Genomic DNA, 27,461 nt, shown 5'->3' with positions numbered 1-27,461 from the left:
TAGATGTGGAACCATGCTCAGGGCAAGTGCTATAACTTCTGTGTTGGTTTTCACAGGAGTCAGATTTCTCCAAGAACCAAACTCTGCATGAGGGCTTTATTTATTTTTTTATGTTTATTTACTTTTTGAGAAAGAAAGAGAAGCAGTGTGAGCGGGGGAGGGGCAGAGAGAGAGAGGGCGACAAAGAATCTGAAGCAGGCTCCAGGCTCTGCATTATCAGCACAGAGCCCGATGCAGGGCTCGAACCCATGAACCGTGAGATCGTGACCTGAGCTGAAGTCAGATGCTTAACTGCCTGAGCCACCCAGGCGCCCCTGCATGAGGGTATTATTATTGAAACATTTGCCATATTTCATTGCATCTAAGACATGCTTTTTTCTCACAGTTTAACATCTCTGGGTTGGGATGTCTCTCCATCACTGCCAGGTCAGAGTTTAATTAGTGTCTTTTTCTTTCTTAGTGGTACACAGTAATGATGCATCTTACAATTGGGATCATCCTAAATGTGATGGCATATGGAACCAGGTGCTGTTAGGAGCAAGGATCTCTTCTGGGGCCCAAGGCAGCATGTTCTCTCAGGGTGTTGACGTCCTGCCACAGTGGAGCAGGGCAAGTCAAACAGCTGTCAGCTGGACAGGAGAATTTCATCTACTGTAGTGTTTTGGAACAACTCAACAGGGAAAAGTGATGAAGAATGCCTAGGGGCTTGGGCTACTCTAGTGGAGATGGTCCATGAAGGTCTCTCTGAGAAGATGAAGCTGAGTGCCGGAAAGGAGGTTCCCTGATAAGATCTGGGACGAGGGCCTTCCATTGTGAGGAAATAGCCAGATGGACCTTGAAACGAGAATAAGGTTAGTGGGACGTTGTTGGCATAGATCTCCCAGGTAGAATGATCTAAATATGTGCAAATAGAAGTCACACCAGGGGCACCTGGGTGACTCAGTCGGTTGAGCATCAGGTCAGGATCCAGGTCAAGCCCCACGTCAGTGTGGAGCCTGCTTGAAATCTTGAGATTCTCTCTCTCTCTCTCCCCCCTCCCTCTCTCTCTCTCTCTCTCTCTCTCCCTCTGCCACTCTCCCCTCCATCTCTCTCTAACTTAAAAAACAGTCATATATGTTCTCAAAGACCTTGTCTCTCTGTCCTTGATTTTTTTTAAACCTTGATTTTTTTTTTTTTACCTTCCTTAAGGACTATATTAGCTGCTGTAACAAAACCCCACACACTTGGATGGCTTAAAAGAAGAGAAATTTATTCTCTCTGCAGTTCTATAGACTACAAGTCTGAAAACACAGTGTTGGCAGGGCCATTCTCTTTCTGGAGGATCTAGGTGAAAGTATGTTCCATGCCTTTCCTTGTTCCATGTCCTTCTGGGTTTTCCAGCCATCCTTGGCATTCCCTGATTTGTAGACACCACACTCTAATCTCTGCCCCCTCTGATCCCATGGCACTCTCCCGGTGTGTGTCTTTTTTTTTTTTTCCTTATAGGGATGCCAGTCACATTGGATTAGGGCCCACCCTAATTCTGTATGAGCTTCTGTATGAGCCTAATTCTGTAATCCTAACTTGATTACATCTGCAAAGACCCTATTTCCAAATAGGAGGTCATAGTTACAAGTTCTAGGGGTTAGTACTTAAATATATCTTCCTGGGGGATACACTGCAACTCATAACAGAGAAATTGATGATGCATCTTAAGAAAACGTCTTCATAGAGGCTGATGCTACTTTGATAACATAGAGATCAAGCCTTCCTACACCAAACAGATCTACATTTTGCCTACTAAGGACAAAAAGCATGACCCCATCTTCAGTGTGAAAAACTCAAATGCCTGGCTCACCTATGGATAGCTTCTCTTTTTTTTAATTTTTAATATTTATTTATTTATTTATTTATTTATTTATTTATTTATTGAGAGAGGGAAAGAGACAGCATGAGTGGGGGAGGGACAGGGAGAGAGGGAGTCACAGAATCCAAAGCAGGCTCCAGCTTCTGAGCTGTCAGCACAGAGTCTGACACGGGGCTCGAACCCCTAAAATCATGACCTGAGCCAAAGCTGGATGCTCAACTGACTGAGACACTCAGGTGCCCCACCTATGGATACCTTCTTATTTCTTTGTTGTGATTTTGAAGTCAAGGTCTAAGCTTTATTGGTGGAAACAGGTTACCACAACATCTCTAAATCTAATTTACGTGTAACGTTGGTGGCAAAATTAATGTTACTACCTTTGGGAGTATGGGGGTGGCAGCAATAACAAATAGAGAAGTTTTAAATGACACAGGAGCCAGTTGTCATCATTAGTATTGGCATAAAAATAGGTGCTTAATTCCTCAGTATATTCCCTCTACTATCTCCCGCCACTCTTGAAAGTCATCATAAAATAATAACAGCTAACGCTGACTGCTTACCATGTTTTAGGCATTATGCCACCAAGTTTAAATGTATGGCGAACCCATTCATTTCTTACACTAACTCCGTGAGGCAGGAACTATTATCCTCACTTTACTTAGGACACAAAGGTTAGGAGAGCTTATGTGTCTCACATGGGCTCATAAGCCTGGTGAATGCCAGAGACAAGATTCACATCCAGAAGGTCTAGTTCTAAAGCTCATGGATGTAACCACTCCTCCTACTTCTCTTCTGTGGTGCAACCCCCTCATTTTTACACCAGAAATGGGAAGTGATGTTCTCAAGGTCACACAACTAGGAGATACCAGAACAGGGGGAGGGACCCAGAATCTTCTGATTCATAGTCCAGTGCTTTCTCATCTGCTCTTTGTTTTCTCAAGGCTTTGTCAACATTCACAGCCAAGTGAGATTTTCCAGTTGATATCTGACCCTCATCTCCAAGAGCAGGCCTCGAGAAGGCCATGAGAAGTCTGGTTGGCAAAGTCCTATCCAGTGGTGCCGACCCTGCTCAGGGGATATCAGACTCTGAGAAGCCCACACATTACTCAGGAACATCCAGAGCATTGTGGACACAGAGTTGCCCATCTTTTTTTTTTTTTTTTTAATTTATTTATTTATTTTGAGAGAGAGAGAACATGAGCAGGGGAGAGTCAAAGAGAGAGAGAGAGAGAGAGAGAGAGAGAGAGAGAGAGAGAGAGAGAATTCCAAGCAGGCTTCACACTATCAATGTGGAGCCTGATGTGGGGCTCGAACCCATGAACCATGAGACCATGACCTGAGCTGAAACCAAGAGTCAGACACTTAACTGACTGAGCCACCCAGGCACCCTTCTGAAGTTGCCCATCTAATCGAAAATTTGTGTTGAGGACCTATATCATTTCCACAGAGCTGAGTCTGCTCTGTCCTAGCTGACCATTTGGGTGACCAAGACTGGAGCTAGAAACATGTTGCTGGGCCACTTCTATGAAACTGAAAGACTAGATTCTGAAACCGAAATTAGGTTCGTCTCCTGCTCCTCTCAAAACTAGCATGTTGTCTGGGGAGCTAGGTCCCAGTCTGGGGAAGGGAACTAGATGTGAGGGGTGGGAGGGAGATTTCTCAAGTATATACTTTAGTATTTTGCAACCAGTGAATGTATTAGATAACAGGTTTTTTAAAAAGACCTGAAGCCCTGCCTTGGACTCATGAGAAAATGCTGAATACATTGTAATCAATTAGTGGGGTCTCCCAGGTACACAGGATAAAGCAGTGTCTGCACATGGGCTCTGCGTTTCTTACCTCTGGACACTAGTCATGATATTCATAATTTATACCTCGTGAAGACAGAATTTCTCATTCCCAGAAAGACTATTCCAGGGCAGTTGTCAATGTTTTGCACATTCCCCATTTTCTCCTCAAAGCTCCTCATGGCTATGTGAGTGTCACAAAATGGGAGGTTCACAACTTCTCAGCTGTAAGAGGAATTAATATAGATAAACCCATGGGATCTTCTTCGTGTCTGACCTCACTCCCTCCTGTTGCCTTCATTGAAAATAGGTGTTGGCATCTTTTTTGCCCCCTGGGGGAGTCCTTCTCCCTATGCTTCCTGGAGCCATCCTTTTCTCTCTCTTGCAGGAATTTGATAGCCATTTTGCAGGCCCCTTCCCAGTGTTTGGGGACCTCAGCCTCCAGCAGATATTTAGGCAGAAGAGGAGCACAGGTGTGGAGTCTCAGGATGAGCCCGTTTTCATGCTCCTGCCTGGGAAAACTGCCCTCAACAAACACATTTGTTGCTCATACATTATCTGTTGGCTATCTACCCACGTGCCCATCTGTTGAGATGGCAATGAGCCTGATCCCAGGCCCCAAAGCCAACTCTATTAAACCTAAGTGCCAACGACCAGTGAGCTGGCTGCAGGAGACTTCACCCTCTGGGGACCCTTTCTCCTCACCTCCCCTTGAGAATACTGAGCCTCCAGAATACTTCTGACTTTCTCACCTGGGTCCTAGCTGGAGGCACAGCCCCCTTTGGAGACCCCTGCTCAGGATGAAAAAGGTTTGTCCCCTGGATGGCGAGACCCAGTCTAACCCTGAGACTCTGTGAAGAAGGGAATAGGTGGTGAAATTGAGTCATGGGCATGAGTTAGGTGGGATCCTGCCTGCCTGCCCTGGGTGCAGAGGGGACAAAGATGTAGAGTAATTGGAACTACATCCTTTCCATTGAATGTCATTTATGTGAGTGTGAGTGTGTGTATGTGTGTGTGTTTGTGTGTTGGGGGAAGACTAAATTTATCCACAGCATCAGTAATAAATCAAATGTCTTTATTCCATTCCCTTGTTCCAAAATGGGTTTGAAGGGACAGATAAAATGCCAAGTATCTGTAAAACCTGCTAACAAGGGCACATTCCCATCTCCCATGATACATTTAGGCCCCAAAAGGCACCTGGCAGGGAGGAGGAAGATGATTAACTATGGTCTGTGGCTGACATAATATCAGGCACATAGTAGACACTCAGAGAAAGCTGTTGAATGAATAATGGAGGTCTCTTCACAGAGTAGCGTGCGAATGAAATGTGATGAGTATATTTACATTAATTTTTGAGCACCTACTAAATGCCAGGCACCATTCTAGGCTATGTGGGGGTAGTATGAGGCAAGACAGACAAGGTCTCTGCTCTCGTGGAGCTTATCTTCCATCAGGGGACAGACAAAAAACAAACAAATGCACAATGAAACATGCAGAGCTCAATAACTTGCCTTCTGCTCTGAGGGAAAGCAGCAAAATGAAGGAGACTTGCATGCACCTGTATGGTAAGGGCCATCCACCTATATTTGCTAGGTGGTTTCCAAAGAAACTCCCCCTCCATAAACACATACTCATGCGTATAAATGTACACAGTCACGCACACACACACACACACACACGATATTTTGAACTCGGAATGCTCTTGAATCATACATTATTATTTCTATAAAAAACACAAGATTCAAACCCATGTGGCCTGACTGGGAATCTGGTCAAGAATCCAGAGGTCTCAGTTTGCTTGAAGCCATTGTCAGGTCACTACTTCAAATCAGAACATATGGTCATTACTTTTCAGTCCCAAAACCTGGGTCTGGGAAAGGATCATGGTTTCTGGGTCATGTTCCACTATGTGTCTGCTCTAGAAAGTTACAGAGTTGGAGGATGGCTACTATAGAATCAGGGTATGTGAAAGATGGACATTGGAGAGATTCCTAGACAGGAGAGGGGTTTACTCCATTTCCTCTATGATCTCATCTGCCTTAGAGATTCTGTGATTCCCAGAACATTCCAGAGCTCTGACCTTCTTAGGCTGGTTAGATGGTTAGGAGTTGAAGAGTGGACCCCTGTCCACATGGTTGAAGTCATTTAGGTGTCAGAGAGAGAAGACCATCTACAACTGAGAGGCTGCATTCAGGAAAACTTCATCTCCCACGATGTGAAGAGTGAGTCTCCTCTCTAGCATATTTGGACCACTGTGATATGTCTAACACCCAAATTACTCACTAGTAGCCCATTATAGTGTTTCCATGGTGATCTCTCTCATTATTGTAGGCAAGATGAAAAAAGACAATGTCTGTGAAGATCTCCATGGCTGATGAATGAATGCCAATGTGAGAGAGAAGCAGATCTGTTTCCACAATGTACTGGGATGGAGGCAAATCCTGAGCCCAGACAGTCAACTATGTGAATATTGTGGAGCGATCTGCTCTGTGAACATAGGGATCTTGTCAGTCTTATCCATCCCCATATCATCAACAGCTCTCACGATACTGGTACGAAGTAGGTACTCACAAATAGATGAATGAACAATTAATGGTTGCAACAATAAAGTGAATGTTGAGGAGTGTAAGTGGGACTACTAACCCTAGTGCAGAGAAATTGGGAGTGTTGGTGGTGGTGATGGGGAGAGCATACTGATCACTAAACTGAAAGATAACACAATACCAGGGTGTAGGTTGCAAAAGTCCAGCATAAATCAAATTGTCAAAAGATTTCAAAAAAGAAAAGTCACGACCAGTGTGTTGAGAGTATCAGTAAACCACTTCCTGCAAGTTTTGTAGAAGCACGATTTTGTACTATTTCTCTGGAGAAGAATGTTGGGAGTAAGTTTCAAAAATTTTTTTAAACATATGCAATAGTTTAGGTGGGCCGAGACCAATGAGTGTACATAAACTAGTTTAGCAGTTTATCCTAAGGATATACCTGAGGATGTGTATGGATGCGTGTTCACCATGCCTTGTTTAACCTAGAAAAATGTCAGAAATAGCTTAAACATCCTACAATAGTGGGGTGGATGAGGAAGTGGTGGTCTTTCCCTATCCTGGAATGCCATGCTGCCATTTATATAATGTGGTAGACAACGTATTTGTCAACATAGAAGCTTGTGCATTCATGAAGATTAGGGTAAATTCTAGTAACAGAGACCAAAAAAATGTTTTCACAAAAGAGGAGTTAGTTCCTTTCTTTTTTTTTTTTTTTTAATTTTTTTTTTCAACGTTTTTTATTTATTTTGGGGACAGAGAGAGACAGAGCATGAACGGGGGAGGGGCAGAGAGAGAGGGAGACACAGAATCGGAAACAGGCTCCAGGCTCCGAGCCATCAGCCCAGAGCCTGACGCGGGGCTCGAACTCACGGACCGTGAGATCGTGACCTGGCTGAAGTCGGACGCTTAACCGACTGCGCCACCCAGGCGCCCCGAGTTAGTTCCTTTCTTATATGAAAGTTCTGGGCTACCATGAGGCTCTTCAGTCTTCTAGAATTGAGCTTCCAGATTTCTTCTGTACGAGGACTGGTAAAAATCCTTGGCACTGCATAGCTACCAAAGAGCTGTAAGTAGTACATGGCTTTCCTCCTCGTTGGTCTTTCTTTGTAAAGATGCCCTCATTCTTCTCAACAAAGTTTGGAGTGGTTCTTGTTTATGTGACTTGTACACACTCGGGTAGTGCTTAAGACTCTAGACAAAGGTGTTGGGAATATGAGACTCCAGATTGTCATAATGCTGTCTCACTGATTAGGCTGCTTTAAATTTTTGTTGGCTCTTTCACTTCTAGTATATTCTCAATTAATAAATAGTCAAAATTTATGGAAACACATTTTTTTAAAACTTTGATGCCACAATACTAAACGAAAGGCTTACGTGCATGCTAAGTCAGGTTTATTTTAGTATTTCTCAGCATATCCCCACATGTAATTATGTTGGGTGATCTCTGAGACACCAAGAAGTGTTTGTAAAGATTTTCTTTACAAGCCCACATTTGCAGCCTTCTATGAAAGAGAGGCAGCATTTGCTTATTAGGATGGACCCTGTAGCAAGGAAAACATCACCAGTCTTACTGGAACACTCAATTCAATCAAATTAGGCAGGAGAGCATTACTTCAATACCAGCTTTGCAAGGCCATGGCCCCAAGCCAAAATAGCTGGCATTAAGTGTTGACTATGATTACTTCTGGGAGGCAACAGAGTTCTGGGAATCTGGGTGGGGTATGGGAATTAGGGGGTCCCAAAGGACTGAAGTCAGTGGGAATATAGTGACATGTTAATGGTAGACAAAGCCTGAAAGGGTTAGGCACAGCACTGGGCCTGATGGAAACTAGAACAGTTCATCACTTTATACAGTTTTTCCCAGTTTTATTGAGATATAATTAAAATTAAGTGTTATATTAGTTTAAGGCACACAATATAATGATTTGATATTTGTATACTGTAAAATGATCACCACAATAAGTTTAGTTAACATCCATCACCTCACATAGTTACAAGTATTTTTCTTATGATTCAAACTTTTCAGATTTACTCTCCTAGGTAGGTTCAAATATACACTACAATATCATTACCTATATAGTCACCACATTGCATGTTACATGCCCAGGACTTATTTATCTTATAACTGGAAGTTTGTGCCTCTTGACCACCTTCATCCATTTCTTCCACTCCTCACCTTTGGTCTCTGCCAACCAACAATCTGTTCTCAGTTTACACATTTTTGATAGCAACTCCCATTTACTTATTTTTCATAGGTCCCTTGCATGCACGTTTTCATTAGAGGTGTTCAAAGCTAAAATGGAGAGAAACCAATGATGAGAGTGCTTTGCTATATTAGGGATCCACTGAGCTGCAAAAAAATGGCAACCAAAATGAGTGAGTTTATGTACAAAAAGCTTTTGTAAAAGAAGCAAAAGTATCCTGTAAAACCCAGAGTAAGAAGTATGGCTAGGGGACAAGAGACTGATACCAGGAATTGTAAAACCATTAGGAGTCTGGTAAGCATGACTGGACAGCTCTCTTTTGTTGCTGATGGAGTACAAGGTCCAAGATGGCTGTCACAAAATGGCTGCCCTGGCCACACTTCATGTCTATGGAATCCTATAGTTTCAGCACCTGAAGTTAACTGATACTGTTTTTTATGCTCCAATTCAAAAATCTGAAAAAATAGATTTCTGCTTTGTGTTTATCCATTGCCCAGTCAGCTGTAATCAAGGGAGGAGGACCATGTGGGGGTATGGGAGCAGAGTCTTTGAGGGGAAAAAAAAGGGGCAAATCTCTAAGGAATGAGGAGTAGTAGAAATGATTACCAGAGAAAATGACTTGCATTTCTTTCTCTCTTTCTTTTTCTCTCTCCCTTTCTTTCTTTCTTCATTTCTAACATGTTTACCCAGAAGGAGAAACAAAAGTGTTGAGCTCAAAGTCTAGAGGGTAGATTCCTGAGAGACAGGAGTGCATGCTTTTATTTTTCTTCCTTGTGGCTTCTCCATTTACTTCTCTACCACTTTTCTAATTACTACCAGCAGAGCAATCAATACAAGGTTATCAACAATAGGGACAAGTTAATTAAGATGAGCAAATTAATCAGGTAATTAAGTGGCCTTTCCTGAGAAGGTGAGCCTGTTGAGGTGTTAGTGACATTAGGTCACATCAAATTGTCTTTATGCCAGCTCTTAACGAAAAATGGTAACCGTAGATTATGCCAGACTGAACCAAAAGTTCCTCATCTTCCTTAATGGCCACACCATTTCTCTAGTCTTATTCATAGTAAGTCCATATTCCAATACCAACTCCTAGAACCTTCATTCTCACTGTATGGGCCATTTGTTTCAATGGTAGACATGAGTAGATAACAATTCAATACTTATTCTTGCCTTTTACAATAATAATAACAATAAACAAAACTCCAATCTATCCCTGGTGGCTCAGCATGAGGACTACATTTCCCAGTCTCCCTAAAAAATACCCAGTAGCTAGAATATATCCAGTAAAATTAAATTTGGAAATCACTGAATTCTGCAGTTCTTGGAGGGCGCTGACCTAGCTAGGAGATAAGCCTTTCTATTTCTATTACATTTTTCAGTCTGTAATTTCCATTTTTTAAAAACTTTCTCTGCTGAGATTTTCTATGTTTTTTCATTTTCTCAAGAAAATTTGTGGTTGATTGTTAAAACACTTTAATGATGGCTGCTTTATTTATTTTTTTTTATAAACAATTTTTTAATGTTTATTTATTTTCAAGAGAGAGAGAAAGTACAAGCAGGGAGGGTCAGAGAGAGAGGGAGACACAGAATCCAAAGCAGGTTCCAGGGTCTGAGCTGTCAGCATAGGGCCCAACATGGGGCTTGAACTCATGCACCGTGAGATCATGATCTGAGCCGAAGTTGAACACTTAACTGACTGAGCCACCCAGACACTCCAATGATAGCTGCTTTAAAATCCTTGTCAGCCTGGGTGGCTCAGTTGGTTAAGCGTCCAACTCTTCATTTTGGCTCAGGTCATGATCTCATGGTTCATGGGTTTGAGCCCACATCGGGCTCTGTACTGACAGCTCGGAGCCTGCTTGGGATTCTTTCTCTCTGCCCCTCCCCTGCTCTCTCTCTCTCTCTCTCTCTCAAAATAAATATATAAATATTTTTAAAAAATCCTTGTCAATATAATTCCAGCATCTGATTCATCTCAGTGCTGGTGTCAGTTGTCTTTTCTTATTCATGTTGTGGTTTTCTTGGTTCTTGGGATGATGGTTTTCTATTATATAATGGATATTTTAGCTGTTATTGTTAGGAGACTCTGGGTCCTATATAAATCTTTGATTTTAGCAGGCTGTTTAGGTTCACCACACAGGTCTTGGCATGCTTTTGTGGGCTGGCAAGAGGCATAGTTGAGATATGATTGCAGGATGAACATGTCCAATAACAATTTAATTTTCAGAGCCTTTGTGGAATTATTTTGATCACTTTATTTTTTTTAATGTTTATTTATATTTGAAAGAGACAGACAGACAGAATGCGAGGGAGGGAGGGGCAGACAGAATCCTAAGCAGGCTCCAGGCTCTGAGCTGTCAGCACAGAGCCCAATGCGGGGCTCAAACCCACGAACTGTGAGATCATGACCTGAGCCGAAGTTGGGCACTTAACCAACGGAGCCACACAGGCGCCCCCTTTGTGGAATTATTTTGATCTGCTTGTTACATCTGGTGCTGCTGGGGCTCCCACTGGTCTCCATGGAGCTACCTGAGGGTGAAGAGGACTTTGCCGAGGCCAGCAAAAAGGTGGCATTTGGTGGAGGGGAGAATCCTAAGTCCCCAGACACAGAGGGTTCCTGGGCTGGCCCACTTGTTGGGGCTGGATATCTCTTAGTCGGGTCAGGAAGTCGGGTCAGGCCCTGTATGAGGAAGAAGAACATTTCTCCTGGCTGCTTATTTTTAGGGACAAAAAGATAGAAGAAACCTTGTTTTGCAGCTTGGAACCCACCATACCAGCATTGGACTAAACACCTCGACTCTCCTTATGCAAAAGAAAAAACCTCACTTCAGCCACTGTTGTTTGTGTTGTCTGTAATATACTACAGAAGTTAATCCTAAATGACGTACTATCTAAAGGAGGGAAGGACTGGGGCACCTGGGTGGCTCAGTCAGTTAAGTGTCTAACTTCGGCTCAGGTCATGATCTCACGGTTTGTGAGTTGGAGCCCCGTGTCCGGCTCTGTGCTAACAGCTCAGAGCCGGAAGCCTGCTTGGGATTCTGTGTCTTCCTCTCTCCTCCCCTCCCCTGCTCACACTCTATCTGCCTCTCTCTCAAAAATAAATATTAAAAAATATAATAAGAATGAAAAAGGACGGAAGGACAGAACTGGTGGTCCTCAAAGTTGGCTGAATCCCATTCTTCCAGACAGAACAATCTGCCAACCCCATGTCTGTGACCTATGCTGTCCTCCCTGGCGACAGGCATCCACTCCTCTGAAGAGCGCCTTCTTGAGTGAAGGGACAGAGTGACCATGATGAAAAAGCTTAGAATCTGATAAACTTGAGTCTGAATCCCAGCTCTTTCACTTAATAGCTTGGTGATTCATGCAGTCACTTGAGTTGCAACCATAAAAGAGGGATAAAATCCCTGTAATTCAAGGTTGTTGTAAAGATTAGGAAATATAATGCACATAAGACACCTAGTCTGATAGTTACTTGATCAGCATCATCACCATTACCATCATCTTCTACCCATTAAGAGTAATTTTCTAAGAAATGAGTCACATAAAATGCAGCATATACATAATCATAGCTAACATTTACAGAGCACTTACCATGGGCCAGACACTGGTTACACACCTTGTGTTCATTCATTTAATCCACACAAACAGATGAGGCAATTATCATAATCGTAACCATCAATACTCCTTTAATAAGTTGAAGAGACTGGAGTTCAAAGGCTGAGAACTTTGACTAACACAAGGGCAAGAGGTGGAGCTGAGACATGATCCTGGGTCTAACTCCAGAGTGAAAGATTTCACCAAGTAGAGAATAGAACCAGAAAAGGTAGCTCAGAGTTTTGGGTTTGAACAATTCATTCGTTCATTCATTCATTCATGTAGTATCCATTGATTTCTTATCCTGTGCCAGTTCTATGTTAGGCTCTCTACATACAAAGAAAGACAAAGCATGGCCATGTCCTAAAGGGGCTTCTGGCATGATTCTAAAAAACAGACATGTAAAGAAATATGCACCAAAAAACCTGAGCTGTGATGATATGTGTGTGCAAAGGGTCATTTGGGGGGCACACAACAGAAAGCAGTCAGTTCTAGGGGAGTGAAGGAATGGTTTAGCCTTATAGCTCAGAAAGCCCAATTCTGCATTTCCCAGAAGGTCTGTTTTCTAATAGAATTTTGAAGGATCTCTATTTTTCTGCTTTGCTTATGGCAAAGAAGCATGAACAGCACTTACCAAATCATACCTGAAAAGGACTTTTGTTAGTTGTGAATGAAAGAAACCATTGTCCGTCTAAAGACAGAAAATCCTAGAAGGTGCTTCAGCAGGCATCGTGCTTCCCTTCCTAGAGGTCAGAATATGTGCCAGGGTTGGTTGGGCTTTGTTTCTGCTTTTGCTGTGGCAAAAGCAGATTTGGGCAGACTTTTGATTTGGGTTCTGGTCATGATCTCATGGTTTGTGAGTTTGAGGCCTGCATTAAGCTCTGCACTGGCTGTATGGAGCCTGCTTGGGATTCTCTCTCTCTCTCTCTCTCTCTCTGCCCCTCCCCTACTCTCACACTCTCTCAAAATAAATAAAAATTAAAAAGTGATAATAATAAAAGACCAATTATCCAATAAAAAGTGAACAATAGACTTGAACAGGCAGTTCACAAAATAAAATATGCAAATGGCCAATAAGCACGTTAAAAGATGCTCACATCCTTAGCCATTAGGGAAATGTAAATTTAAACCTACAATGACATACCACTACATATCCACTCGAATGGCTACAATTTAAAAGACTGAAAAACTAAGTGTTGGGATGGATCCGGAGGAACTAGAATTGCCATCCATTGCTGACAGGATTGTAAAGTGGTATAACCACTTTGGAAACCAGTTTGGCAGTTTCTTATAAAGCTAAATATTTACTTCTGTCATGAGCCTGCAATTCTATTTAGGGATATTTACCCATGGCAAACGAAAACATATGTCTCAAAAAAAAAACTTGTACAAGAATTTTAAATATTGCTTTTAAGTTTATTTATTTTTTAAGAGAGTGAGAGAAAGACAGCCTGAGTTAGGGAGGCACAGAAAGAGAGAGAGAAGAGAATCCCAAGCAGGCTCCACACTGTTAGTGTAGAACCCGATGTGGGGCTCGAACTCACGAACCATGAGATCATGACTTGAGCTGAAACCAAGTCAGACACTCAATCAACTGAGCCACTCAGGCGCCCCTTGTACAGGAATTTTATAAGAGCTCTATTCATAATAGTACAAAACTGGAAACAATCTAAGTGTCCGTCTATTATCTGGTGGATGGATAAACAAAATGTGGTATTGCCACACAATGAAATACCATCCAGCAAGAAAAAGGAATCGCCAACAGATTAGAGTAAATCACTGACTAATCTACAGATTCACACAACAACAAGGATGAATCTCAAAAACATCAGGGCTGAATCTGCGCAAAAGAAGCCAAACACATACTGTACGATTCCATTATATGAAACTCTTTTTTAAAAAATACTATAAGGGCACCTGGGGGGCTCAGTCAGTTAAGCATGCGACTCTTGGTTTTGGCTCAGATCATTTCACAGTTTGTGAGGTCAAGCCCAACATCAGGCTCTGTGCTCACAGTGCAGAGCCTGCTTGGTATTCTTTCCCTCTCTCTGCCCCTCCCACATCTCTCTCTCTCTCTCTCTCTCTCTCTCCCTCTCTCTCTCTCTCAAAATAAACAAATAAACTTAAAAAAAATACTATAATTCTGTATTGGTTTGCTAAGGCTGCCATACGAATACCACAGACTGGGTGGCTTAAACAACCAGAAATTTATTTTCTCACTATTTTGGAGACTTAGAAGTCTGAGAGCAAGGTAGGGGCAGATTTAGAACCTTCTGAGGCCTCTCTCCTTGGTTTATCGATGACCGTCTTCGGTCTCCCTTCTGTGCATGTCAGTGTTCCAATCTCTTCTTCCTTTATTTTATTTCATTTCTTAAATTGTTTTAATGTTTATTTTTGAGACAGAGAGAGAGAGTGCAAGCAGGGGAGGGGCAGAGAAAGAGGGAGACACAGAATCTGAAGCAGGCTCCAGGCTCTGAGCTGTCAGCACAGAGCTCGATGCAGGTCTTGAAACCCACGAGCCGTGAGATCATGACCTGAGCTGAAGCTGGACGCTTAACAGACTGAGCCACCCAGGTGCCCCATCTCTTCTTTTTATAATAACAGTCGTATGGACAGGGCCCATCCATATGACCTCATCTTACCTAATCTACCTCTTGAAAGGCCCTATCTCCCGATATGTCACATTCTGAGGTACTGGGGGTTTGGGACTTCAACCTATAAATTTTGGGAGAGACACAATTCAGCCTGTAACAATGACAGAAAGTTGCCTTGGAGCCAGAGGAGTTTGACTAGAAAGGGACATGAGGGAACACTTTAGGGTAGAAATTATGTAGTAATTCTATATTTTAACTGTCTCTATCTTAGTTTGTCAACGACATGGGGTACATACATTTGTCAAAACTCATTGAAGTGAATACTTAAGATGAATGCATTTAATTATATGTAAATTATACCTCGACAATTCATTTAAAATGAAAACCTTCACAATATTTTTAGAATTTTGAATCCTAAAAATAATAATTGTTCATTGTAGAACATTTAAATTATAAAATAAGTGAAAAACAAACTGTAATTACCTATAATGCTACCCTTGCCATAATTTTGTTATATGTCATTAAGACATATACATATTACATATTTGTACATACATATCTTCTAGTGGCAAAATATAACACGTTTTTGCAACCTGTTTTTTCTGACTTGCCAAGATCAACACTATTTATTGTCGTTAAGTTTTATCTTATTACTTCATTTTGAATAATTTCACAAATTGTGGGCCATCATTTAATTGGCTGGTCTCAGTTGTTTGATATTTAGGTCATTTGATATTTCTCTTCTTATCATAAGCAAAGCCATGCATTTTTATAGTTAAATCTGTGCACAAACCTATAATTATTTTCTTATGCATTCTAGAGGTAGAATTTCTGGGTCAAAGGTTAGATTTTAAGGCATTTGCTATCTCTATGTAATACATAGAAAATTGTTATCTATGGTATCACTTATTACTGGAAAAATTTATAGGAAGTATAAAAAGCATAATTAAAAGAAGTGTTTAGAAACATGTTTGCCAATTGAGAAGAGGAAAATGGTAGCCCTCTGCTGCTCTAGCTGGCATTTCTTTGAAGGCTTCCACCAACCTATCCTTCTGGTCTTGGCTAGGAAGAGATTGGACTCAAAATTTTAACATGACTAAGTTCAAAGGATGGAGCAGGAGCAAAGATGGATGACTTCTGACTCTCCAAATCTGCCTGCCCCAGGGTCAACCGGCTAATACTGGCTCTGACACTAAACAGATCCCCAGGCAAGGGGAGTTTCTGAAGCACATCCTTAGTTCAATTACAGCCCTGGCCAGTGGGTAGGAAAAATGCCTCAGTGCCCAAAAATCCTGGTCCAACTTCAGGCAGTTAACACCTAGGGAAATGAACTCATTCACACCGAAGGGATATGAGCTAGTATGGCCAGCACCCATTCCATCATCATCTCCTTCTGAAGCATAGAGATCTATTAACACTTTTGTCCAGTTACTGAGCTCTCCCTTAGGGAATCAACAGCAACAACAACAACAAAAAGAAAAACATCGCTAGTCAAGGAGCATCAGTCTAAAATGAAGGAAGACTGAGGCCAAGTAAATGCTTTTTTAGCACTTACAAAAAAACAAAGCACTAACTGGTTGGGAGAGGAACAGATTTTTCTTTTCTACAACATTCCAAGCTCTTGCTCACGCCCCTGACTTTTGCTACACTTTCCTGATGAGGGGGAAAGTCTGTTCATCCTTCAGTCTGAAAGAAAACCTTGAGACTGGAAGTCTCCATAAAGGCAGAGCTCTTGGTGCCGGGAAAAGAACAATGTCGTGTATTGTGAACATGAGAATTGATGAGGTCAGAACCACCCCAGGGACATGAAAAGATATATTTATGTAAGAGGCAGTAAAATTTGTCTGCAATTAAGTTTTACCAAAACCCTCAAATCTGTTGTTTGGTTTTAAGCAGATGTTGAAAAGGTTTATCCTGGATTCTGTCTTTATTGATAGGATGTCTTTTGATCTGCAGCCAAATAAGAAATCTGGATGTTATTTTGGATTTGGAAATTTCCTTTAAATAAACATATTAGTTAAGTATGTAAATCTGCTTATCATCACTTTGGGCATATTGCCAGAGTGGGAAACATCTGGGGCCTGGTGTCAGCCGACTTATTAATTCACACTTAGAGTATGTTTCACCCACGTTATTGCTGAATAATGTTATCTTGATTGCCTAAGTCAGCTGTGTCTTGACAACAGTTCGTTACAAGTTGGAGGTTTAAATTTTGACTCACGAGAAATCCACCAGGCAAGGCCTGTCTGGGCCCTGCGATTTGGGCTTCCAGCCCCCTTCAGGATTGATTTCGGAAATTAATTGTTAACATTTTGGATTATGAATGGTGGAGATCTGTGTTATTTATCTGAACTGGCCAGCATGTAATTCTGGGAAGGGATTATATGACCTCCTCCTGATAAGCACCGAAGTGGGGTCATTAATACAACTTTCTGCCGTAAAGCTCTTGCCATTTTATGGAAGTGCCTTTCCCTCCAGTTAAAACGATACTCAGTCGACTTCAACCTTTAAGTCTAGAGTGAATCATTTTTGTCTGGTGGGCTGGTGGGTGATGAATGGCTGCAGCCTAGCATTCTCACTAATACAGGTAACAGAGCATATAAATCCAGAGAGTGCTGTGATCCTCACACACTTCCAGGCCAGGAAATGAGCACCAGGGAATGGATGTGTTTGGAGAGCACCCTAATGAATGAAGACTTTGTGCTCAACAGAGAAAATGGTTCTAGGCATTGGTTGATGGAACAGCTGGAATTCATGGTCCAAGGTCCAGGAGAAGTGAATTAGGAGAAAGGGGAATTTCAGAGAAGCTATGATTATTTGTGTCTTCTGGTTGGTCCTTACACACCATCTGCAAGACTTCCTTCGTGTATTAGCTAGGGTGGGGAGTACTAGCTACTGTAACAAAGACCCCTTCAAATTCAACAATAAAAATAAAAAACTTGTGGGGTGCAGTAAAAGCAATAGTAAGAGGGATGTTTATTGCAATCAATGCTTACATTAAAAAAGAAGAGGGGCACCTGGGTGGCTCAGTTGATTGAGTGTCGGACTCTTGATTTTGGCTCAGGTCATGATCCCAGGGTTGTGGGATTGAGCCCCGTGTCGGGCTCCACACTGAGCATGGAGCCTGCTTAAGATTTTCTCTCTCCCTCTCCCTCTGCTCCTCTCCATGTGCTCTCTCACTCTCTAAAAATTAAAAAAATAAGCAGAAGAAATAAATAAAGAAGAAAGTTATCGAATAAAAATGTAACTTTACACCTCAAGGAGCTAGAAAAAGAAGAGTGAACTAAGTCCCAAATTAGCACAAGGAAGGAAGATTTTGGCTACCATGAAGTACAATGGAGGGGAACATTGTAGAGTAGTGAGGTAGGAAGTGTTGGGCAGGAGTAGGCCTATATTGGGTAAGGTAATCAAGGATGACCTCACAGAGGAGCTGCTGTTTGAACTGAGACTTGACAGATGGGGAGGACCCTGCCATGACAGAAAAAAAACAGCAAATGGCAAGACCCAGAGGCAGAAACAAGCCTGGCATGGTGGAGGACATTAAAGAATGTGCAGCTAGGAATAAGGGGGGGGGGGGCTTTCTAGGGAAGAAGCTGAAGGGATGTCAATCACACAGGGTCATAAGACGATGTTATGGAGTTTGCATTTTATAATGCAAGAAAGGGGGCAAGTGACAGGAAATAAATTGAAGCTCTTCACTACTTTCCCCCTTATCACCCTAGTTTGCATTACTGCCTCCTTTGCTCTGTCACTTTCATGTCCAGTAGCTTCAACCAAATGTTCTCCCTCATACACAGGTTTCTCTGTTTCTTCAGAGCGTACCTGCCCCTCCCCCTTTGACCCTGTTCATTTATTTACCTTCTGAATGTCTTCTCTTTGGCATCCAATTTCCCAATATGGTGTTTTCTCTACTCTGCAGACTTGCAATCTAATGAGGAAGGAAGGTTTGAATGGTTCTGGACCTCATTCTGACAATTGGCAATTGTCAAATGCCACACCAGTTGTCTAGTTGGAGGAGATCGACCAATTGAACCCATGTCTTCCTTTTCTCATGAATGTCATTCATTACCTTGGACTTTCCCTTGAGCCTTTCAGGGAAAGAGATGAGCCTATGAGTGAGGAGGAGCAAGAAGGAAGAATGGAAAGATTAGGAGCTCTTGAGGCCTGGGAGAGTTTAGAGAGAAGAGTAAATGTCAACCAGATATGCCCTCGCCTGACCTCTGGGCTGAGAGAAGTTATCTCCAGCCACTGAGTATATTTCTCTTTCCGTCCTCAACAGGATCTTCTTCTTTCTGACTTTGTCTGTGGATTTGAGAAAAAAACAACCATTTAGGAACTTAAAATGTAAACTCACTTAGGGTAGAGAAAATCTGGTTATCTTCTGATTAAAGAATAAAAATAATGGTGTCCTTTCTTTCCCTACACACACACACACACACACACACACACACACACACACACACACACACACACAATTTGTCAACAGCTGGTAAGAATTGAATGCTGGATTCCACTCCGCTATAGGTCAGGTAGATTCTATCTTTTTACTGGAGTGGAATGTGACTCCTCTGGGGTTCTTACTTTAGTTTTTCATCTTTTCTTTCTTTCTTTTTTAAATAAAATAAATTATAGGAATAATGCAGCAAGTTACAGCAACGAATGATTGGAGTCTTAGAGGACAAGAAGGAAGGTGGATCTGGGCTTCTTGCCTAGAAAACGTACATGCCTTTTATCTTAGAAAGAAAGAGTTGACACTTAATTTCAGGTTTCTATAGCAAGGAGGATAATATGAGCCTCAGATTTTTCCAGATTCTCTTGAGGAAGACGGCTCAGGGTGGTTTCTGAGGATACCTTAGATACTCAAGCTTACTTGTTCACCTATTGTGATGGTTGGAGAAGCTTCTTATATTCCTGCTGAGGAATTAGGCCAAGTTAAGCAAGATCCCCATACAGATGACTTCAGAGAGTCAAGAACGAATATATCCTTTGCTCTTCAAAACGTGATTTGAGAACCAGACAAATATTATGCAATCATTAAGAATTTATTGATCACCCACTCACCATTGGATCCATACCAGACAGACAGGATCTCTAACAGTAGTATCTAGTTGAGGAATGGAGGCACATCTTTGTTGTATTAGGATTCCTTTCATCTCAAATGATGACCCTAATCCTAACTAAAACAAAAATAATAATAATAATAATAATAATAATAATAAAAAATTACTGATATGTATGAGTGAAAAACCCAGGGTTAGGGTTGTGTGTTATTAGTTAGTTGTTAATGAATGATAACTCATCTCAACATATAGTAGCTTAGCACAACTACTTATTTAGCTCAAAATCTGTGGATTGGCAATCAAAGCTGGGTTCAGTTGGATGGTTATTCCAGTCTCCTGGGCTCCCTCATTCATTTCAGTCTCCACTGGGCTGTTAGTTGTGGATGGGCTTCTGACAGTTGGCTGGGATGCTTGGCTGTCCTCCACAACATCTCTCACCTCCTAACAGACTAGCCCAGGCTTAGCTGCATGGTGGCAGGATTCTGAGATAGAGTGATAACACACACCGTCACTTCTGCTGCATCACATTGGCTGAAGCAAGTCACGAGACCAGCTGGAATGAAGGAGTAGGAAAAAATCTCCACCTCTTAACGCTCTTAGTAAGAGAATGTGTAAAACCACAAAAGGTTTGGATGCAGAGAAGTGTAGAATCTTGTTTATATTTTCCCCCAATCCATCTCATTAAGGCTGGCTTTAGGTAAGGTTGTCCTGGGGGCTTGAGCAATGTCATCATTCTACTCTGTTGACTTCAGCCACCGTAGCTGCAGCAGTTCTAGGCTCCCACATTCAACTCTAGTGGAAAAGAACAGCCCATTTGATCACTTACCACATCTCAGTCTTATTGGTTAACTGCGCATATAACTAAACCAATCTGTGTGGCCAGTGCATTGCACTGCATTGATTGACCCAGGCCTGGTCACATGTTCCATCCTTGTGCTGGGAATGGAGCGCCATGGAACATGTAATAAAGCCTTGAAAATTGGTGGCTCTTGCTCGAAGGAATAACGGGTACTGCAGGTGATAGTCATGAGGGTGAAATGAGAACGGACATCCATAACACGCCCATCACGGAACACGACACATTTGCTGAGGCTCCATTTGCTGGTTATGTAGGATAATGCAGTAGGCTAGAAGTTCAATGCATCCACATCTGAATCCAGATCTTCAGATACCAAACCCTACATTTTGGCTTGAATTATTTTTCTCCTCAACACAGGGCATAATTCTACCTGATACGAGGGTTAGATGGTCCTGCCTGGAGGGGCTTTTACTTTGTAATAGAAACATCATCCTGATGGCAGCTTTGGCTTTTCGCGATCATCTTCTACATGTTGTGGGATCAATACACTTTCAAACACTTGCCCATTCACCAAGGCATTATCTCCCCAAACTTCTTTGTCCCTGCTTATATTTGTCAACTTTACAATCCTTTTATTACCAGCAAAAGCTTTGGGAAGCAACAAATAAAAGCAGGGATTATAAAAGGATTCTTATTAAAGCATTCTTTCTTTGAGCACAGAGTACAATGGCCTCCGTTCTCCCCTTGTGAAAAGATGTGTTTTCTTGTTTAATTAGAACAGACCTCTATTCCATTAGAAGAGGACAAGTAGGGCAGCAGGATTGAGACTCCAGGCCCCAATGGAAAAAAAAGGGGGGGGGGTATTTATTTCAGCTCCAGCCAACTTTAAAAGCATATTGTAACTTTGTGAAATAGTCTATCATATTTGGGATGAATGAATACATGTAAAGCACCACATCCCTGCCACATAATTGGTCATAGTCCCCACTTTTTGTTGTTGGTTTTGTTTTTGTTGTTGTGTTCCTTTGCAATTAGAGCTTGTGTTGGAGAAATGCAAAGCCAAGTGCATCAATTAGGGTCCTAGCAGGAAACAGATGGTACACTCAATTTGGATAATTCTAGGGGAGCTTAGTAAAGGAATTATTTTCAAAGATGGGAGCAGGGTTAAAGGAAACCACAAGGGACAGTGCTGTACCCCAGAGTTAGCAGTGTGGGGAATTGTCTCACTTAGAGCAGGGGTTGGCAAACTACAGCCATGGGCCAAATCTGGCCCACGACCTGTTAATGAGAATAAAGCTTTATTGAAACATGCCTATTGTCTGCAACTGCTTTTGCAGTTCAGAGGCAGAGTTGAATATTGCATCAGATCGCTTCTCTGCCTTTTGGCTAAGATCAAGTGAATATTGCATCAGAGACTGTTTGGCCTCTAACACCTAAAATATTTACTTTGGCCCCTTACAGAAAAATGTTACATCAGGGCTGGGACAACGCATGGACCCAAGCATCACAACTGCCTTAACTTTTGCAACTAGCCACCCTAACTTGCCTTAGTCTCAGCCTGATTTGCTGATCTTGGGTGCAGAGAGTAGTTATATAGAGAGAGCTGCCTGGCAGGAGCTGTGGCTTTCTAGAGACAGATGTAACCAATACATGGCAAGTGTACAGATGAGGAGATGGTGTACAAACCATACAGCCTGCCTCCAAATCCTCAAATGGCCTCATTCACTTGGAAGGCGCAGGGCCAGGGAGCCAGTTGATCGGGTCCATAAAGATCAGCTTTCTGGGGAACAGGGTAGTTTGAAGAAAGGTGCAGAGCATCCTCTGGGGCAGACCTGAGGACAGGCAAGAAGAGAGGTAGGTGGGAGAACTTGCTTCAAATCCTAAGGGCCCCCAGCAATCGTTCAGCCCAAAGAAACTGCATTAGCAACACATCAAGTTGTTTCGATATATACAATTGTTTTGAAATATACAATATACAAAATTTTGATTTGTAAAGTATATCTCAGTAAAGCAAGAAGAAAAAAAAAGACACTGCATTAAAAATTGGAAGGGACGTTTGCTGGCTAATTTATTCAAACACTTATTTTACTCTTCCAAAACAGGAAACCCATCCCAGTTCTGCGTTATATAAAGACAGGGTGAACCTTTCCTTCCCCATCCACACATCACATGTATCATGAAGTGGCCATTCTGTGATTGTGCACTTAAAGTCTGTTTTCCCACTGTGGGCTCTACCATTCAACAATCTATTCCCACACCCAGTCCAGTGCCTACTATAGAGCAGTAGTTCAACAAATGTGTGTTGAATAAGTTCACTGAAGACAGAATACGTGAAATACTTTGCACCTAAAGATGATAGTATGTCTACGGGATGAAGGGTATATGGGCAAAGGGAAACATGAAAAGCAGTAATGTGTTGATCCTCTTATCAGAAGCAATTGGGACAAACAGGTAAAGCTGAAATTTGGAATGATTAAAAAAGCACATTGCTTAAATATGTAACTTTTTTTTTTTTGAGCCGCATGTCAGGCTCCACACTAAGAGTGCCAAGCCTGCTTACAATTCTCTCTCTCTCTCCCTCTCTGCCCCTCCCCCACTCGCACGTGCGCACACACACACACACACACACTCTCTCTCTCTCTCTCTCTCTCTCAAAATAAATAAATTAGAAAAAAAAGAAATGATACATGGAGAATCTTTAGGAACAAGGAAACTTGAGAAATGTCTATTTCCTGCCTTAGTTCCTCAGTTTCTCCTTTCTCTTCCCTCTCCATTTTTAAAAAAAATTTTTTTTAACGTTTATTTATTTTTGAGACAGAGAGAGACAGAGCATGAACGGGGGAGGGGCAGAGAGAGAGGGAGACGCAGAATCGGAAGCAGGCTCCAGGCTCTGAGCCATCAGCCCAGAGCCCGACGCGGGGCTCGAACTCACGGACCTCGAGATCGTGACCTGAGCTGAAGTCGGACGCTTAACCGACTGAGCCACTCAGGGGCCCCTCTCCCCTCTCCATTTTTCTAAACTCTCCCTGAAGGAAGGGATGAGGGTTTTAGGGTCAGGTGTGGGGCTGAAGAAACTATTTCTGCCTGTCCTATATCCTCTATCCCCAGCCACATCAGGTGATAGGCCAGTAGAAGCCGGAGTGAATGCTGATCACTCAAGGTCATCTCAAAGCCGTCTCAAGTAGTTGCCATGAGAACTCCTGAAAAGCATCTCTCTGGGGGACTTGTCTAAGTCTCTTCAGGAAAGGCTCTGTGGTATCCAGCAATGCTGATTCTTCTCGAACTTCTACCTGCATCTGTATCACCAAGGGATCTTGTGAACTGCAGATTGTGATTCTTTAGTTCTAAAGGGGGGCCCAAGATTCTATACTTCTGAAAAGCTTTCAGGTGATAACAAAGCTGCCTGTCTTTGGACCATGCTTTGAGTAGTGAGATTCCGGGGTGGGTGGGCTGGGTGGAAATGAGGATACAGGGGCCATGAACTTCAGTAACAATCTGGGATCTACTACCGGGGGAATTGCAAAGCTTGGGCAAAATGCTTATCTTTTCCAAAACTCCATTTCCTCATCTATAAAGCAGCAACAATAATCATACCACCCCCATGATGTTGTTGCAAGACTTAAATGAGATCACATACGTGAAAAACTTTGTTAACCGGAAAGCCCTGCGAAATAGGAGTTATGAGTAGCTCTTCCGACTGAAAGCACCAGGCTCTCTCTTTCTCAACCAGAAGAGAAGCACTGACTCTAGCCCAGGTACACATATGTGTGGGCAGGGAGCTTGATGGGAGGGTTGGGGGTGGCTCCAAAGCTAAGGAAAGTTGGTATAAATGGTTGGCGTGAAGGCATCTTAACCAAATAGAACCTGTTAAACCAGGCCACAAGCAGTGAGACCCCACTTCTTCTTACGGGATGCGGTGATAAAGAAATTACATAGTTATTTGAGAGGAACATAAATAAAGATTAATAGGTTAATGAGTTATTTTCCTTTCATTACTACACTATTGTACTTTATTATAATTGCTTTGCACTCATTTAATTAAATTTGAACCGGGGCCAACACAAGATAATTTGTTTTCCCTGTACTGAACAATGAGTATGCAGATTGGATGTACTGAAGCAGTAATCAGCCCTCTGTTTGCAACACTTTCCTACTCTGAGTAGACATTATAATTGATAATTTGATTGTTGCAGCACTCTGTGCAATATATTTTAAAGCAACATTAACATAATGGAAATTATGTTGTGAGCTTAATCTCAGCTTTTCACTGAGCGGCTATCTGGCTCCTCGGTAAAAACCAGTGAGGGTCTGACAGCAGCACATCTTCGTCTGTCTCTGTCTCTGTCTTTCTCTTTTTCTCTCTCCCTGCCTCTCTCCCTCCTTTCTTTCTCCTTTCCATTCTCTTCCTTCCTGCTCCTTCCTCCCTCCTTTTCATCCTTCTTGATCCCACACTTTTTCGATTTCCTCTTCCCTTCCTTTCGTTTCCTTCTGTCCCTCCTCCCATAACCACATCCACTTTCTTTGCTTACTAGCTTCTCTGGATCCACCGAAGAAGGCCGAAGGATGACACAGGGAGTGCCAAAGGCCGAGAGCAACCACTCCCCAGCTGCATTTCCTAATTTTGACACCCGCCCACATCTGGGGCATTTGGGAAAAGCCTTTCCCAGAAACAACCGAATGAGAAATTATTCAAGGTGGTCGGCCCGACAGCCAGCTGTATACTCTGTGCTGTTGATACATGTAATGGATTGATTCACACGGTGGTCGTGCACTCTTTGAGGGCATTGCTGCAAATTTTGGCAGATGTGGGGGAAAAGCCGCTGACATTTCCTTTGTCTCAAATCCATTCTTCTCTCGGAGCTGCAAACACTTTCTTGAAAAGATGCAGCATTTACTCTTCGGCATACATTCTGGGAACTCCTCTCTCCGGCCCAAGGGTTTCCTGTCCCACAATGGAAACTAGGTGTGACATTTTGTTTAATAATCCCGGGCCAGAGAGCTTGAGCACAGGTGGGGAAGCCCTGTGTCCAGGTGACTTCTGTTGAATTTTCATGACTCTGTAAATATTTGTTTCTGTGTTTGTTCTGGGAGGAAAAACACCTGTGAGTGGTTGGGAACGACCGTGTTGGTTTTGGAAGAGCCTCGGGAGGGGATTCTGAGAGTTCTTTGTCCTCCTCCAAACTGTCCGGGCCCTGATTTGTTACAAAAACCAAATTTTTTTGAAGGAAAGCCTGCTCTTAAATCTCCTTGCTCTTTCTAGGGCCTGTGCAGCCACACTCTGGTCTCCTATTATATTTTCAAACTCCCGGTCAGTGTGGAGGCAAAATGCCACCAAGAGCGTGTTCCTTTGGTGTGGGCAACTTTGCAGAGAAGGCAGATGTATCTCTGGAATGCAGTCACTGACTCCGGGGAACGCTTGAGTGTCAGCACTGACTCTGAGTGTCTTGCGTGGGTTTTCCCCCCCTCTCTTCTCTTTCTGTGTTTTTATTTTGCATAGAAACTTGCACTAGAATTTGATTTATTCACACACCAATTACCCAGTTCAGAAGCAGCACTTCTAAATTTGATTTTCCACTCACGGGCTCCGTATCTGGTCCGGGAGGGCATCTTATATATAGCTTCTCATTTGCCTCAGATGGACTTCTCTCGGCTGGGTTTACTGTTCTAATTATTACTATTATTTTTTAATGCTTATTGTTTTACAGAAAAGGGGCCAAATACTGGTGTTTTGACATTCCATCCCATTAAAAGGAAGAAGAAGGAAAAAGAACAAAGAGAAAACTCCAATCTGCCTGTATGGAGTGTGCTTCCTCTTGTTCAGATGCCGTGTTTACGTTGAGATGCCCACAGCTGGGATGTGGTCCCAGCCTACAGACACAATCCTGGCTTCTTGCATCAGCCCCCCCTCCACGGTCCCCAGCCTCCAGGGACATTACTAAGGAAGCCTGCTCCCAAACAAGGACCCGCAGGCGGATTCATGGAGCGCAGGTATCGGTCTTGGGGTGTCGGGCAGTTTCCCGCTATGAGAAACCAGGGCAGAGAGGCTCTCTCTCCAGGTCCTGGCCACGGATTCCTGGCATCTGCAGCCTATACAGACATCATCACACTTTAGGATATTCGGCTTGGCTTCTCGATTTGTATCTATCATAATTTGGTTTCTAGGACTAGGATTCAAGTGCAAGTGACTTCTTTGGAGATGATCCCGGTGCACACCAGGAGGGGAATGAGGAATTGAGACGAGGCAGAAGGACGATCAATGAACGATGTGTCATCAAGCCAGCGGGCAGTTGGGGAACTCCAGAAGCCACTGCAGAACGAGCACCACGGAGTTATGCCACCGAGGAAGAGGAAGCAGGTGGCTATTTATACAGATGCTCTTGTCAATCACTGGCTGAGGGTTATTCCTTGGGTGGTGGTGGGCTGGTGGGGGGCGGGGAGGCATTGATTCTCTGGGATGTGTGCCTAGCTGCACACGGGGGCGGGACAGGCTCTGGGTGCCCGAGAAGGATCTCAGGTGAGATGCAGACGACGGCAATTGGCAGGTGGGCCATTGCAATGCACACGAGACACGAGGCTAAAGCTCGAGAGGATGGCAAGGTGCGTCCTGGCAGCCTCTGCTGGAGCTTTGCCTGCTAGCCTCTGCCTAGATCGTACGGCAGTCCCCCCCACCTCTCCGCACTCGCTTTCGGAACTACCCGTGGCCAACTGCGGTTCAGAAGCAGACGGTGCTCCTTTTGACGCAGATTCAGAAGGTCGGTGGTGATGCTGCATTGGGTCACGTGCCCAGGTCATTCGCCTCACTGCATCTTGTCACCTAGGCGTTTCATTGTCTCACATCACGGCAAGACGCAGAAAGGTGAGTGCGGTGAAAGAGGATATTTTGAGAGAGAGAGACCACATTCCCATCACTTTTATGACAGTAAATTGTTAGAATTATCCTACCTTATAATTAATTAGTTATTGTTGTGAATCCCTTACTGTGCCTAATTTGTGAATCACACTCTGTCACAGATATATACGTACAGGAAGAA

The 27,461-nt window shown here is 42.9% G+C and overlaps 1 long non-coding RNA gene across 3 annotated transcripts; it reads left to right on the top strand.

Moving 5' to 3' along the window:
• Window positions 1-462: 462 nt before the first annotated feature.
• LOC131499414 (uncharacterized) lies at window positions 463-27,341 on the top strand. Of its 3 annotated transcripts, XR_009255860.1 has the most exons (5): window positions 5,706-5,855; window positions 5,965-6,185; window positions 26,136-26,418; window positions 26,593-26,785; window positions 27,174-27,341. It is a non-coding gene; the product is annotated as an uncharacterized LOC131499414 (long non-coding RNA). The 3 variants fall into 3 exon arrangements; XR_009255862.1 differs by lacking the exons at window positions 5,706-5,855; window positions 5,965-6,185 and adding an exon at window positions 463-851 and having other exon boundaries at window positions 27,174-27,339; XR_009255861.1 differs by lacking the exon at window positions 5,965-6,185 and having other exon boundaries at window positions 27,174-27,338.
• The last annotated feature ends 120 nt before the right edge of the window (window positions 27,342-27,461 follow it).

This window comes from Neofelis nebulosa, chromosome 17 (genome assembly GCF_028018385.1).
Source record: "Neofelis nebulosa isolate mNeoNeb1 chromosome 17, mNeoNeb1.pri, whole genome shotgun sequence".
NCBI lineage: Eukaryota > Metazoa > Chordata > Mammalia > Carnivora > Felidae > Neofelis > Neofelis nebulosa.
This window is presented reverse-complemented; position numbering and strand designations above follow the sequence as displayed.